Raw genomic sequence first — 16,040 nt, forward strand, 5'->3', positions numbered from 1 at the left:
AGATAACGGCAGACATGAATCTTAATACATCGTCTAAAATTCGGTGCGAAAAGAATATGATCGGTACAGCTTTGGTGGTCTAAAAGTTACCGAATGATGTGGGTCGCTGGACAGATAAGAACACCGGACAAATACTTAGCCAGCCGCCAGGAGGCCTGACACTAATACCGTGTAACACCCACTTCAGACTTGATAAAGGCCTCAATACGACGAGCAAGAGGGTTCCCATGATTCTTCTCATGTTTTATGTCTAGCTGAAGTTACTGTTGATCAGATGCCGTGTAGTTACCAAACCGCGGGCATTCACAGGCTTTACCAAATAGTCCCAGACAATTTTTATGGGCACCAGGTAGGGTGATTAGGGGGAGAGTCGAGGTACCGTGTGGTGCATGAGTGGTCGACAAACAGAGAACGTAACAGCACTACTATCATCTTGGAAAAAAGGTCTGCCCACTGCATATTCATCACGGACATGTAGAACAAAGGACAACACTTGGTCATCGATAATACTGAAATAAACAGCGGCCGGCGTGGCCATGCGGTTCTAAGCGCTACAGTCTGGAACCGAGTGACCGCTACAGTCGCAGGTTCGAATCCTGCCTCGGGCATGGATATGTGTGATGTCCTTAGGTTAGTTAGCTTTAAGTAGTTCTAAGTTCTAGGGGACTGATGGCCACAGCAGTTAAGTCCCATAGTGCTCAGAGCCAGCCAATTCTGAAATAAACAATCTATTTCGTTTTACCGGTAACCTTAATAAATGGCCGTATGTTGTAGCAGAACATCAGAGAACCTCCTACGAGTCTCACTGTGCGACTCAAATGAAACGACCAGGAAAATGAGTATAAGGAGTTTCCTTGTGCTCTTGGGACACGGCAATGCTCGTCTCCATACGTGTCGGACAACCACGGCTGTTATCGCTGACATAGGGTTCACGGTAAAGCCACAAACAAAATATTCTCCTGACTTGGCCCTATCTGATGATTGCCAGCTCGGGAGAATGAACAAACCTCTGCGAGCACATCATTTCGTAGACGTGCTGGAACAGTGAGCAATTGTCCTGCCCTGGGTGTGGCAGACTCCGAAAAATACGGTATCGCAGAGCATCGGTTGTCAAGAATAACGGTTCGATGTTCCTTCCGACACGCATGCGTGTGTGAAGGAGCATTGCTCCGATATTTCCAACAACACAGGCTCTGTATTTATACGCCGAGAGCATGCATCGACTTTCAATTAAAATGTTCTCCCCCGTACGGAAATTGCATAATGTGCGTATGAGTACAGACGCAGGAACGACAAGATACGGAAGCAGGTCTGACGTGCTCGGATAGCCAAACGATTAAGGCAGCCGCTCACGTAAAGTGAAAAAACCTGGGTTCGAATTCCAGTCCGACACAGACCTTCACTGTCGTCATTCCCTTATACAGCTGATGGTTGTCCGTATTCACAACAGCGAACACATTTCATGTATTTCATAATGACTGAAATCGCCTCAGTGCCTGTTCCGTCGGAGAAGCATGAGTATCCGGAGGAACATCCCATCGTTTTTAACAGCAAACAGCCGATACCAGGTAGCGCCTGTACGGGATTTAAATAATATACACCACTGACGAAGATGACGTGCTACACACGCGAAGTTCAACCGACAGGAAGAAGATACTGTGATTTGCAAATGATTAGCTTTTCAGAGCATTCACGCAAGGTTGGCGCCGGTGGCGACACCTACAACGTACTGACATGAGGAAAGTTTCCAACCGATTTCTCGTACACAAACAGCAGTTGACCGGCTTTGCCTGGTGAAACGTTGTTGTGATGCCTCGTGTGAGGAGGAGAAATGAGTGCACATTTCCGACTTTGATAAAGGTCGGATTGTAGCCTATCGCGATTGCGGTTTATCGTATCGTAACATTGCTGCACGCGTTGGTCGAGATCCAATGACTGTTAGCAGAATATGGAATCGGTGGGTTCAGGAGGGTAGTACGGAACGCCGTGCTGGATCCCAACGGCCTCGTATCACAAGCAGTCGAGATGACAGGCATCTTATCCGCATGGCTGTAACGGATCGTGCAGCCACGTCTCGATCCTTGAGTCAACAGATGGGGACGTTTGCAAGACAACAACAATCTGCACGAATATTTCGACGACGTTTGCAGCAGCATGGACTATCAGCTCGGAGACCATGGCTGCGGTTACCCTTGACGCTACATCACAGACAGGAGAGCCTGCGATGAGTTATTCAACGATGAACCTGTATGCACGAATGGCAAAACGTCATTTTTTCGGATGACTCCAGGTACTGTTTACAGCATCGTGATGGTCGCATCCGTGTTTGGCGACATCGTGGTGAACGCACATTGGAAGCATGTATTCGTCATCGCCATACTGGCGTATCACTCGACATGATGGTATGGGGTGCCATTTGTTATACGTCTGGGTCACTTCTTGTTCACATTGACGGCACTTTGAACAGTGGACGCTACATTTCAGATGCGTTACTACCCGTGGCTCTACCCTTCATTCGATCCCTGACAAACCCTACACTTCAGCAGGATAATGCCGACCGCATGTCGCAGGTCATGTACGAGCCTTTCTGGATACAGAAAATGTTCGACTGCTGCCCTGGCCAGCACATTCTCCAGATGTCTCCCCAACTGAAATCATCTGGTCAATGGTGGGCGAGCAACTGGCTCGTCACAATACGCCAGTCACTACCCTTGGTGAACTGTGGTATCGTTTTAAAGGTGCATGAGCAGCTGTACGTGTACACGACATCCAAGCTCTGTTTGACTGAATGCCCAGGCTTATCAAGGCCGTTATTACGGCCAGAGTTGGTTGTTCTGGGTACTGATTTCTCAGGATCTATGCACCCGAATTGCTTGAAAATGTAATCACATGTCAGTACTAGTATAATATATTTGTCCAATGAGTACCCCTTTATCATCTTCATTTCTTCTTGGTGTAACAATTTTAATGGCCAGTAGTGTATGTATGAGTACAGGCTGTGACGTAGGAACGACAATACATGGAAGTTTGCATCTGGTCGTGAGTCTTGCACGGATAGGTAAATCTTAAACGCTTTGACTATCCCTGCACGACCGAGACCGCTGGCGTAATGCGGGAAAACTGGGTTCGAGTACCCAGGGGACTCCACAGAAGCGACCACTCCGGTGCGCAAGTGTGTGCAGATTCATGGGGATTCTTTTCAAAAATGCTCGTATATGCCGAGACAAAGATATTTTTGCGACTGTAAAAAAAAATAAAAATAAAATAAAGGATGAATCATTACGGAACGCCGCTCGTTTATTGTCAAAATACAGGCAACTCCATAACGACGAGTAATGTATTTGGTTACTTATTTGCTATTACTACCGTCAGAAATGTATCATCTCCTTCTAACTAATATGCCAACAGGAAGTAGTAAACAGGGCAGAAAGTCTTAAGTTCTTCGGTGTACGTATTGACAAAGAAAGATCCTACAACTGCCGTAGCCGAGCGTCCGAGTCGACTTCTCATCTGTTGGGAGGGGTTCCCCCCTATTCCGTGCGTAGAGGATCAATATGCTCCAGGATTCTTCTTCATTTTCAGCGTCTCATACCCGGAACGCCCCAGTGAACAGAAGGATCAGCAAATAATGAACCTAAATAATTTGCGAAACGAGTTCTGTACTTCGGATGGCGGCTGAAAGCTGCATGTGTTGTCATCAATAGGGACCAAAAGTCGAGTGTGCCTTTGGGAGCATCGCAAAATATGTAGTAAACGGCCATGCCTTTTAGCCAGTTAACGGCGTTCGTTCTGGTTGATGGAAAGTATACGTCGTCGGGGAGCAATATTTCATCAGGGGAGACTGACTCCGGCAATCGCCGCAAGAGTAACGCCAACATGCGCTGCGCCAGTAGCCAGCACTCGCTGGTCGCGGCACAAGTCAGACGTGCGCATCCGAGTCAACTCCTGAGCATGTCGGACACAAGGGGGCGTCCGTCAGATGTATGGAATGTAGCCTCTGACGAGTAGCGAACTTCCCATTCACAACCATGTACCACAATGAACGCACCGTCGTAGGTAGAAAAGGCGTGTGTACCGTTCGCCACACGGTGTTCCAGGCAACTTCAGGATGTCTGTGGACGACCGTATTTACAGGTTGCCGCTGTTGATAGAGGCGATAATAGTCTTTTGTGCCGGGCTTCCGTGTCGTCGGAAGTTCTGACCGTAAGTAGCTGAAGTCAATCAAGAACTCTCTGATGTGGGTGAGTGCCGGTGAAATGTGTCCTACAGAAACCGGGGGATGCAGAGAGTGTGGTGCCAATTCCACTATCAGGGTGCCCGTCAAAGTGGCGGGGGCAGAGATCCACTTGCGACGCATAGAGTTGAGATAAAGCGATCGCGCACGGTTATATACATGAATTAAACTGATACTGCCAGCCCGCTGCGGTAGTGTCAGGGTGGCGTATCGGACTTTAAAAACAAGACCGGTGCTTACGAAATGTCCATATGCTGCTTGAAATCTGTCGGCCATCGTAGCCGTCAAGAGAAGGATATGTGCAAAATAGTTCAGTTTTGAGACAAGATAGGTGTTGACATAACGTGTTCTGAGGAGCATATCCAAGCGACGCAGTTTGTTGTCCTGCAGCAGAGCAAGTGTCTGGTGTAGGAGCCGACGGTACGTAGCCGCCGCAGTGCGGCGGACATTGGTATAGAATTACACTCCTAAACACTTGAGTACGGGCACCTTATCAAAGGGCACCGCCGTTGTGTGGGAAAGCCCCCCTCCGACATCCATGTATTTTGTCTTCTTCACGTTGATGACGCTCCCAGCGACCGCCCCGTACTGGCGTAGCCACTGTAGCGCCATATGCATTTCATCCTCTGATCTGGCCAGGAACACCACGTCATCGGCGAATGCACCACAACGAAAGGTCAAGTCCCGCAAGGACATACCAGATAATCGCTGCCGTAGACCATGTAAAGCTGGTTCAAGCGCTGCAGCAAATAATATACCCGACAGGGGGCACCCTTGTCGCACTGACCGTCCAACAACAATGTGACCAGCCTGATAACCGTTGACCATCATGCGGGAGCGCGCTCCGTGGACCAGTCGAAGGACCACCTGTGCAGCCTCCGGAGAGAGGCCCATGTGTTGCAAAACTGCGCGTAAGAAGCCGTGGTCGACGCGGTCGAATGCGTGGTCAAAATCTACGGCGACAAGGGCGCCTCGTATTTTGCAGGTCGCCGTCAAAGCAATTACGTCGCGGTATGCTGCTAACGCCGTATGAATGTTGCTGACACCACCTAAACATGTCTGATAGTTGAGGATGGCTTTCCCGATAGCGGTGTGGAGACGCGCGCGGAGGATGCGGGCGAAGATCTTGTAGTCGTTATTGAGGAGTGTGAGTGGGCGAAAATCCTGCCTTCTACAACCACCATTCGGTTTCGGTATTGGGATCAAGATGCCTTCTGTGAATTCTGTGGGGACAGTGAAATCAGGGCGGATCAGGTCTTGAAACATTTGGAGCCACTTGTCAGCCATTAGGTGGTAAAAAGTGCGGTCCAGGCGACTTGTTCGATGCTCCACGTGCCAAGGTCGGTGTCAGCTCGTCGGGTGTAATGGGCAACAGCAGACTATCATCGGGCGCCACGTCCCTAGGGGCGGGAAAATCGTGCAACAGCTCGTCATAATCACGTACATTTCGCGGATCTTCCATGTACAAGGTCCCATAGTGTCTGGCGAACGCGTGCGCGATGTCCGTTTGTTTCACTGCGCGGCCGCCCTCCGTGTTTACCGCCGTAATGAGCTGACGTTTGCGGTGGCGCCTCTCGCGCACAATGTGATACACTGACGCTGTTTCGTTGGGGATACAGTCTTGCACCCGCGCACGGATGCGGACACCTTCCAGCTGCTCTGTCCTGATGCGAAGTAGACGAGCTTTGATGCGTTGTACGGACATCTGACATTCGGGAGACGGTGGTTGCGTCGCCAGCTCACGTAACGCTGTATAGTAAAATTCCGATGTTGCCCTTTGCCAGTTCGATCTGTCACCCCCGTAGACCATCAAGGTCTTTCGGAGTGCAGGTTTGACACATCCCAGCCACCACAGCAACGTGGAAGCATACATGGGCAGGCGCCTGATACATCGACGCCACGTGTCAGTGACTGCTCGCCGACACGCTTCCTCGCGAAGGAGGGAGACGTTCAGCGTCCACGGGCCCCTGCTGCGTCTTGTGAGTTGTCGGGGCAAGGTGACAGTGCAGATGTACGCGAGATGGTCCGTGAAGGCCGTCGGCCAGAGTTCTGCATCACGGGTTGCTGTGCGCAGGGCACGAGGGACGTATATCCGGTCCAGACGACCGGCAAATGGCTGGTAAAGTGCGTATATCTACTCTGGGTCCATGATGTAAGAGCCATGTGTCGTGGAGCGCGAGGTCACGTATCAATGCTTGTAGAGCCGGACATGGGACGTAATGCGGTATCTGGTCCTCGGGCCGCAGAACACTGTTAAAATCTCCGCCCACTATGTAATGGTCCATATTTCCTTGCAAAAGTGGGGCTACCTCCTCCGAATAGAAGACATGCCTGTCACCTCGGTGCGAATTACCGGAGGGAGCGTAGACGTTAATGAGGCGGACTGCGCCAAGTGTGAGTGCGATGCCTCGCCCGTTCGGCAAGTACGTCACGTCCGTCGTGTCTATGCCGTCTCGGAGAAGGATGGCCGTTCCTCCTGCGCCATCGCCTACGGGTAGGCTGTATGTGGTGTAGCCATATAGGTCTAAACGCAGCTCGGGACGGACCTCCTGGAGAAGGGCAATGTCCAAGTCTGCCGCTCTGATCATGTCGTGTAACATGCGGGTCTTGACAGTGGAGTGGACACCATTTACATTGACTGTTCCCACACGGTATGACTGAGACATATCAAGTGGCGGAGGCAGTGTGCCGGTGCAAGCCCATAGTGATCTCACACACCACACAGCCATCCATCAGCACTTTGTGCATTACTGTGCCGTATGAGTCCCTGACTGGCAGAGCTCTCCGGGCTCAATGTCAGCCATGGGCTCTGGTGGAGATATCGATGTGTGCTGTGCATCATCTGCCTCCATATCGTCTGCCCAATCACCAAGAGACGATTGTGATGTCATTGGGGGCTGGTCGCTTTCACAGGAGCCCACATTTTGGGAGTCGACGCAATGCGGCTCGTTTTCTGGGCCACCAGATTTAGGAGTGTGTTCCTTGTCTTCAGGCACCTTCTGGTGAATGATGCCACTGGAATCCGTTGCAATTGTGGGCGAGTCAACGAAGTCGATGTCTTCCGCCGGCTGCACATCCCTGTCCTGTTCTTCAGGTGACAATCGCCTCTTCTTGTGTCGCTTGGGTGATTTTTGCTTTCAGGTCCGAGATTCGACATCCACTGGAGGGCGGGGCTCGACACAGTCTCGGTCGCTAGGAACCCCTGTGTCCGATCTCGACATTGACGGTGGTTGGGCGCCCACGACGCTGCGGTGGGCAGAGGGTGTAGGAACCTCTACACCGTTGGGGTGCGTCGTCGTCGACGGCGTTGACTCTCCAACGGAGCTGGCAGCGGCTTGAGGAGGTAGCATGTGTTGATCATCCATCACATCATGTCATGCCGCCTCCACATACGTTAGCGGGAGAGAGGTCATAGTGGATCGTTGGGGAAGTTCATTGCGGGGCACCTGAACGAGGCGTCGCTGCAGACACTCAGTTCTAACATGGCCCTCCTGGCCGCAGCCCGAGCAGGTCCTCGGTTGTCCATCATATATAACAACTGCGCGGCAGCCACCAACGAAAACCAATGATGGAACGTGCTTCTTAAGTTCTATGCGCACTTGTCGTACCCCGTTAAGGACAGGGTACGTTTCGAATGTGTTCCATTTCTCCTCTGTGTGACTCAGAACTGTGCCGTATGGCCGCAGCGCATCAACGACTGGGTTGGCAGGAACTTCGAACGGTAGTTCAAAGATGCGCACGGTACGCACCCACAGACCAGCATGGTCAACTCCTACCACGCTCACATTACGTCTGCGTGACAGAAGCGAAAGCCGTTCGCAGATCGTTGGAGTAATCTGTCGCAGGCCGCTTCGTCAATCAGTTTGAGGTACACTGTGCTGGTTACAATAGACAGATGAATTCCTATCAGTTCTTGTGGTTCTATGTGCATGATGTCTCGTAGAAATCGTTCAATTTCATGGGCCTTCGGTCTCGTGTACACCCGCGGAGCACTGCCCGGCGCGCCGAGCCCGTCCGCACGGTATCACGGCTGAAAGCCGACTGCCCATCTGAGCTACCGAAGCACGACTCACGCCCAGTACTCACAGCCTTACTTCTACCAGTACCTCGTCTCATACCTTCCAAACTTTACAGAAGCTCTCCTGCGAACCTTGCAGAACTAGCACTCCTGAAAAAATGGATACTGCGGAGACATGGCTTAGACACAGCCTGGGGAATGTTTCCAGAATGAGATTGTCACTCTGCACACCGATAGTACACGAAGCAGTACCAGCCACTACGGGTGCTGTTCCGTCTGGAACGCACTCTGTGGCGACAACATCAGTTTTGACCGAATTCCCGCCAAGTACAACGATGGGACTCGAAACCCAGTTCCTATTGATGCTTTTCTGTCGGGCAGCCGTGATTCCCTACAATCTGAGGACACGGAAGGAAGATCACGCAAACAACGTTCCCCGAAAAGGAGGAAACGGCGTCGTCGAACGACATCTCCTAGGGATGAGTCCCCTTGCCCCGATGACGATGTGCCAGTAGACCAAGACGACACAACAGCCTCTACGAAACAGGATGAGGCAATGGAAACTGTTCGATCAGACCCGCAGCGGTCTGTCACATTGGCGGTACCGGGACGTGGTGATGCTGAAGAGGAATCACAACCAGTTGGCTCTCCAGACGCAGATGCTGTGACTATGGACACGAATATATCATTGCCTGCAAGGACGTGGTATGACGATATTGAGGAGGCGCCGGACGTCATACACAGGCAGCCGGCACTCACGAAGACGGCCTAATAATTGCTGAAGGTGAAGGGAGAGGGGCGAGAAAACGTCTTCTAACTCAGCCCCCAGCGCCGATGCAGGGAGATGTTGTTGCGCCTCGACAGAGTGGGATTCAACGCCATGCGAACCGTATTGCGACATTAAATATAAATGACGTGCGTTCACCGGCCAAAATACACCTACTGAAGGAAACGATTTGGGCATCTGATGTGGATATTGCTTTGCTGCAGGAAGTCCACATAGCTGCACTCCCGTACATCGCAGGCTACCAATCCTATTCGTCACATGGAGATCACAATGGGAGTGGGGTGGCAGTTTACGTGCGAGATGGCTTCTCAGTGGAAAACGTGTGTTACCTTCCGTCGGCCAGAGGAATGGCTTTCACGACGTTTGGGACACGCATCATCAATGTTTATGCACCGTCGGGAAACAATCGGTGGCGGGAAAGGGCGCGATTTTATGCAGAAGAAATTGCCCCACTTTTCCATGGACGTTATGAATGTGTAATAATTGGTGGAGATTTCAACTGTGTTCTCAGCCAGAAAGACCAATGGCCGCAAGCAAAAATCAGCCAGGAGTTGTGAATCGTTGTAAACGATCTTGTACTTAGTGACACGTGGGAATTACGACATGGAAATGCACCGGGATACATCTATGTGACAAGTCATTCGGCGAGCACGTTAGATCGCATTCATATTGTAATATCTCTTTATATTCGATGAATTATTCTGATACAATTCTACCCTTGAATGACGTTTACAAAATTTCTATCTTCATACTCGCAGAATCCATGCGCAAAATAGTTTCATACAATAGCTATGCCATGAGCGCATAATTATTCTTTGTAGTACTCTCTCTGGTGATTGGTAGAAGAAAAAAAACGCTTCTGAGATTGTACCCTCCGCCACACACCGTCGGGTGGCTTGCGGAGTATGGATGTAGATGTAGATATAGATGTCTTCGTGCCGATTAGCCTGAGTTTTTTGTTTGTTTGAAGAACTGTAATCTGATTATTGAGATTTATGACCGAAGATAACTGGTACGAAATTGTACGATTAAAAGGGAAATATATATATTGTTCCTTCAAACAAAAGGTGTGTATTTGACAACTGAGAATTAAAGATATTCATCGATGTATTGCGTAGTTGTTAATCAAAAGGGAACTTCCGAAAGACTGGATACGAACCTGCATTTAATAATCCAAGAGCTCCATTACTTCTTCGGAAGGTTAAACTTCATCAAAGCCGAATATCCGCTTGATCTGAGGTTTCCCGGCTGATTATACAACGCTCCCAAAATTACGAGACATTTTATTTGTACAGATTAGCACCCTGCCGCAAAGCACGAGCCTGCAGAGAAAAGGAATCATTGCCTGATTTCATTCTAACAAGTAAAATTTCTGAATCATTTTGAGTGACTGTGTTTCCTATCATGAATGACTGATTGCTCGAACGAATTGAGAACTACATAGATAGGAGGGAAAAATTACAATATCTCACGGGCTCATGCAAATGATGTCCAGGATGCGGAACGCTGGCCATTGGCATTTTCCGATCACAGCTCTTACATCTGTGCGGTGCTTCTTCCCCGTAGAGAGGTGTGGAACAGTAAGGCCCCGTGGAAATTAAACATTCAACATCTACATGATCCTGAATGCCGTCAATGGATCCTTGAGACATGGACGATGTGCGAGCGAAGGGTTGGAAGGTATGCGACGAAGCTTGATTGGTGGCTGACTTGTGCTAAACCGGCGCTTCGCCGTACGTTCGTTTCATATAGCAGGGAGATGGCAGAATGGCGCCGCCGTACGACCGACTTTTATTTTGCAGCGCTGCGCGACCTGGACAATGGTCCGCCGGGACCGGACGTCTGGATCGAACGCAAAAGGATAAAAGCTAAACTAGTGGCTGTAGCTCGGAAACATCTTCAGGGAACCATGGTGCGCGCCAGATGTCACGATACGATAATGCACGAGATTCCTTCCATGCACCACGTCGTGAATGAACGAAAGCACCGACGACGCGTTTTGGTACGGGAATTAATCACCCGCAAAGACCGAAGAGTGATGCGTCAAGCGGACATTGTCTCTGCATTCGTCGACCATTACCAACACATCTATCGGGGAGAAGCAGCCCCTGTCGATGCCCTAGAACGTATAGCCACGTACGTCTCCCGCACACTGACGGTGGGAGCCGCGGGAACCTTACTGGAAGTCATTAGCTGTGAGGAAGTACATGATGCGATCGCAAAGGGTGCGTTGAATCGGTCCCCAGGCATTGATGGACTTCCTGCTGAATTTTATCGAGAATTTCGCAACGAAATGGCACCGCGATGGACGGAAATGTACAACGAGATGTTAAATTCCGATGCGCCTGTTCCACCGGCTTTTATGGAAGGCCTCTGGGTGCCAGTACATAAACCGAAGCCAGGAATTACGGTCATACATTGTCGCCCCATCACACTGCTTAATGCCGACTATAAGATCTTTGCACGGTTGCTAGCGTCCCGATGTCGTATGTTAATTCGTAGCGTTCTCTCTCCAGAACAGACGACACCGGGTGGATCGGTGAATGTGCAAACAGCTACTGGCGAATGCCGTGATGTGATAGCGCTGGCGGAGGAGTGCCGGCTTAAAGCTGCGATGGTGGCGGTTGATTTTAACAGTGCTTTTGATAAGGTGCGCCACAACTGTCTGTACTGGAACAAATGGGATTTCCAGACCGTTTTACTGGTCTCATTAGAAGGATTTATGGGAGCGCACAATCCTTGGTACAGGTTAATGGGCGTATAGCAGGGCCCATTCAAATTCGACGATCCATTCGCCAGGGCTGCCCTCTTTCGATGCTGCTGTTCGCGATAGCGTTGGAACCATTAATTGGGAGGCTAACAAATTCTCTTTCTGGGATGGGACTGCGGGGCTACACCTTCGAATGCCGTGCCTATGCGGACGACCTGCTGCTGCTCGTTCGTTCTGAGGAAGAGGTGAAGACGGTCCTTGAACTGTTGTTGGACCACAGTGTGACGGCGGGTAGTGCAGTGAACATGAACAAATCGGCGGCAATGCCGGTTGGAAGGGGCCTTACGCCGGAAGAAATCGGTCCGTTTCCTTACATGCAACGATTCCGCTATCTCGGCATAGACTTTATCTCATCTGTAAAACATACTGCGGCATTTAACTACCGACGTATTTTACAGACAACACGTACCATGGTCCGACAACATCTCCTACGGCGCCTAGATTCTTTGCAGCCAGTCGAATATCTGAACACTTATGTTGTTTCTCGAATGGTGCGTATTTCGCAGATCCTGCCCCTACTACTCACGCTCGGACGCCGACTTCAATCAGCACTAGGCTATTTTGTGATGATTGGGTCGCCCCTCAAGGTGCGATACGCAACGCTCACGCTCTCTACGGACAAGGGGGGACTCACTGCCGAGCGACGGCGCTGCTTCTAGCCACTATGTACAAGCAATGGCGTAGCGGACGTGATTCCCTTACATCCCACCTACTGGATCTCCTAATTCCAGTGTCCCTCACACCTCCGGTGGCGGTGGGCAACATTACGCCGCATTTTGCGCATGTATCAACATTTATCGTTGAACTTAGTTATATCAGAGACAAGCTTCCGCGCACGAGACCACCATGCGCGAAAGATTTTTATGTTTGGCTACTACGACGGATCAGTCGAAATCTCATTGAACTCAAACACCCCAAGCTGCACTGGCCGAAGATTTGGAGACATGTGCACCAAAAATTCCTTCCTACCTTCGTTCGGGCACTGTGGTTCTCTGTTACCTGTGGCATGTTCAACGCCAATCAACGACTCCATGCAACTGGACTAGTGGACACTCCACTGTGCCCGAAATGTCGCCAAGTGGATGACGACCATCACCGCTTCACTTGTATCGCGGTGGGGGACATATGGCTCCTAGGAAGACAGATGGTGGCTTGCTACGTCCGTGTGACCCCGCAACATATTACACCTGCTTCCTTCTTACATCCGGAGAGTGACTACTTTCCGGCGACTAAATGACACTCGATCATCTGGGTCAAAGGTTGGACGATCGCGTACCTCTATGGGGATGCTGCCAAGTCGCGACTCGACTTTTGGTATTTCTTGCAGCAAGCCCACAATGAGGTTCATAGATGGTCACACTATAGAAAAACCTTTGCCAACTATCTTCAGGCAGTCATCCTCGACCCCCACGCAGTTGGGATGTGCCGTGTGCAGTCGGTGTGCACATTTGACAGCTGATAATGAACCTCGCGCTTCTCTCACCGCTCCATATGTAATGCACATACTATACCATGAAATGATCTTTTAACAGAGTGATCTTTATGGAAAATAAATAAATAAAAACATCCCTGTATCCCTGTTCCTTTACATTTGTGATTTGTTTTACAATGATTTTTTGTTATTGTTCAGAGGATGCATTTTATTTAGTGTTTGTGAACCGCCTAACTTGGTATAAGAAAAGTGGGGTCAGCGCTACAAAAAAAAAAAAAAAAAAAAAAAAAAAAAAAAAAAAAAAAAAATCCCGAGTTCGAGTCTCGGTCGGGCACACAGTTTTAATCTGCCAGGAAGTTTCATGATAGCAGAAATGTTTTCAAATGTAGATTAGAGATGTTTCTCCATAACAACTCTCTGTATACTACAGGGGAAATCTTGAGTAGAGGTAATTAGTCATCAAAAATCTGTAAATGGTTAGCATGTTCCTATATAAATATTATTATTTGTCTTAAGGTCAAGTATGTGTTGTCACGTTCCACATCATAATGTTTATTGTGAATTTGATCTATGGAACAAGGAACTAACTGCTTCTTCACTCTGTATCTTCTAGTATTTATGGTGTGCTGTCTAGAGAGCCGAAGTAGACACTGCTAAATTTTACAAGAAAAGACGTTTATCGCAGGAAAGACTAGAGTCATTCCTCGTCTACAAAAATAGCGAAATTAGAACGAAAACGCAAAGTTATGTATTTTTTGTCCATTTTCTATTTTGTTTTATTGTTATTATCACTACTACTAATACGAATATATTCTACTTATAAGAAGTTCTAGTATTAGCTATTACAAGCCCTAAGTATCTAAGTGGAAGTCACTGTATTGCTGTGGTTCCTCACGCTTTGTGCAGCTAGTTCCCTCACGCCTGACCTTACTACATTCTCAATATTACTCGTCAGAACGCAGGTACTATTTTTTAAACTGCTAACCGATACTTCGCAACACGCCTAGTTACAGCAAGGCAGTTCTTGAAATACCGCTGTCGTCCGACTATTCAAGTACAACTGATACTCAAGTGATTCTGTTTCCTAGGACGCTTATCTCTCCACATACTTATCCTATATCACAATTGGCACTGTATCTGTAATGGCAAACTAGAAAATCTCTCGCTGAGAAGTGTTATCGTCAGTTGGGGTCACACTTCCTAGAAGCTTACTTCATCTTGTAATTTTACTCTTCACACACATCGTTGTCCATTAAGAAAATCTGATAAACGTAAATTTATCCACGTTATATGGAATAGGATGAGAGGTTTGGGACTTCCTTACGAAATTTATAAACAATGCGCTTTTCTGTTTCGTTCACAATGTTACGTATGGCAAGAAGCTTTTCGGCAGCGTGGTGTTTCTGTTATCGTTGGGGTGCACCTTGAAGTTGGGTGCAGATATTCCGTTGGGTTCCGCCTAGACATTTACAGTGAGTTATTGTGTACTTTTAAATGTGTTATTTTAAATGAGATACACTTTAACTTACGTCTGCTAAAAATACACTTATCAATTTGGCACATAAAGCACTAAATGAAATAAAAAATATTCTTTACACTTACTCACAGTATTCTTTACAATGGATTAAAGTGGGCGTCTAGAAGATAATTACAGCGTTAATGTTTACACTACATACATATTTATATATATCCATTGTAAAGAATACCCTGTGTATTTGTAAATGATGATTTTTTATTTTGTTTATAGCTGTATGTGCCAAACTGATGCGTGTATTCTTAGCAGACGTAATTTAAGGCTGTTTCATATAAAATAAGACGTATTAAAGCAGAAAATATTCTAGATAATAAATATAATAGCAGAATAAAGTGTGATTAGTAGATGGGCACCTGATAATACGGCATGCTGCCAGAACGCATCGTGCTAAACTGAATATTGGTATTAAAAATGACTGAAGCAAACGAATGTAGTGTTTATTGAAAGCTGAAAACGTCTTCTATTACGTTCATTAGTTCACGGCTATTATTTCTTGTAGACTGGTTCATTCAATCGACACTAGCATTAATCGAGACGTGGAGTCGAAACGGTGCGCTGTTCTAAAGTGTCTTTAACCAGGAGTTAGCCAAAACTTAACGTCACGATATGAGTTGTGCAGGCATCAAGAAACAGCGAACACGCGAAAGTTTACAAGTTGTAAACAGGACAAGGGGCCGTAAGTCAGCAAAAACTCGAGACAAGCGATCTTGTCTGGATGAAAGAGCATTATACTGTTAAACGGTTTCGATTTAAAGAGGTAAGCAACTGGACAGACTGCAACAAAAGGAAGCTGGGCATGACGCCAAGTGGCGCATGAATAGGCAGTCTGTGCCGGCCGCTCGCCGAGGCAGCTTGTAACGGCCAGAGAGAGGCGTCGGCAACGGGAAGGGCCCAGCCTGCTGCTCATCGCGTGTTTGCGTGCGCGCCCACGCAGCGGCAGCCTCTACCCGTAAACACCTGTTGGCGCTCTGCAGGTACCGCTACAGTCCCAGATCCCAGCTCGGCAGCGTCACACAGTCCACAGGCTCACTCCTGGGCTCCTAATTGCTACACGTATTACCACTCTTCAGTTTAGCGACCTTTATCATGCGGCTAATTATTTTTACAATTCTAAACCTCTGTAGGGATATACCGATACCACAGCCTTCCTAGCCTTCCAGCCCTCTATCCTCTCGGCAAATCCCAACGGTCCTTTCAGCTACGTATTCACCTACTGGAACAACAAGCGATTTCTTAAGATAAACCTATTGAAACCTAGGTAATTA

General features: G+C 48.5%; 1 protein-coding gene across 1 annotated transcript in view; it reads right to left on the reverse strand.

Annotated features, from left to right (window-relative positions):
* Positions 1 to 16,040, reverse strand: part of LOC126351095 (serine/arginine repetitive matrix protein 1-like) — a 70,839-nt gene that overhangs the window by 41,408 nt on the left and 13,391 nt on the right. The window lies entirely within an intron of this gene.

Source organism: Schistocerca gregaria, chromosome 1, assembly GCF_023897955.1.
Source record: "Schistocerca gregaria isolate iqSchGreg1 chromosome 1, iqSchGreg1.2, whole genome shotgun sequence".
Classification (NCBI taxonomy): Eukaryota; Metazoa; Arthropoda; class Insecta; order Orthoptera; family Acrididae; genus Schistocerca; species Schistocerca gregaria.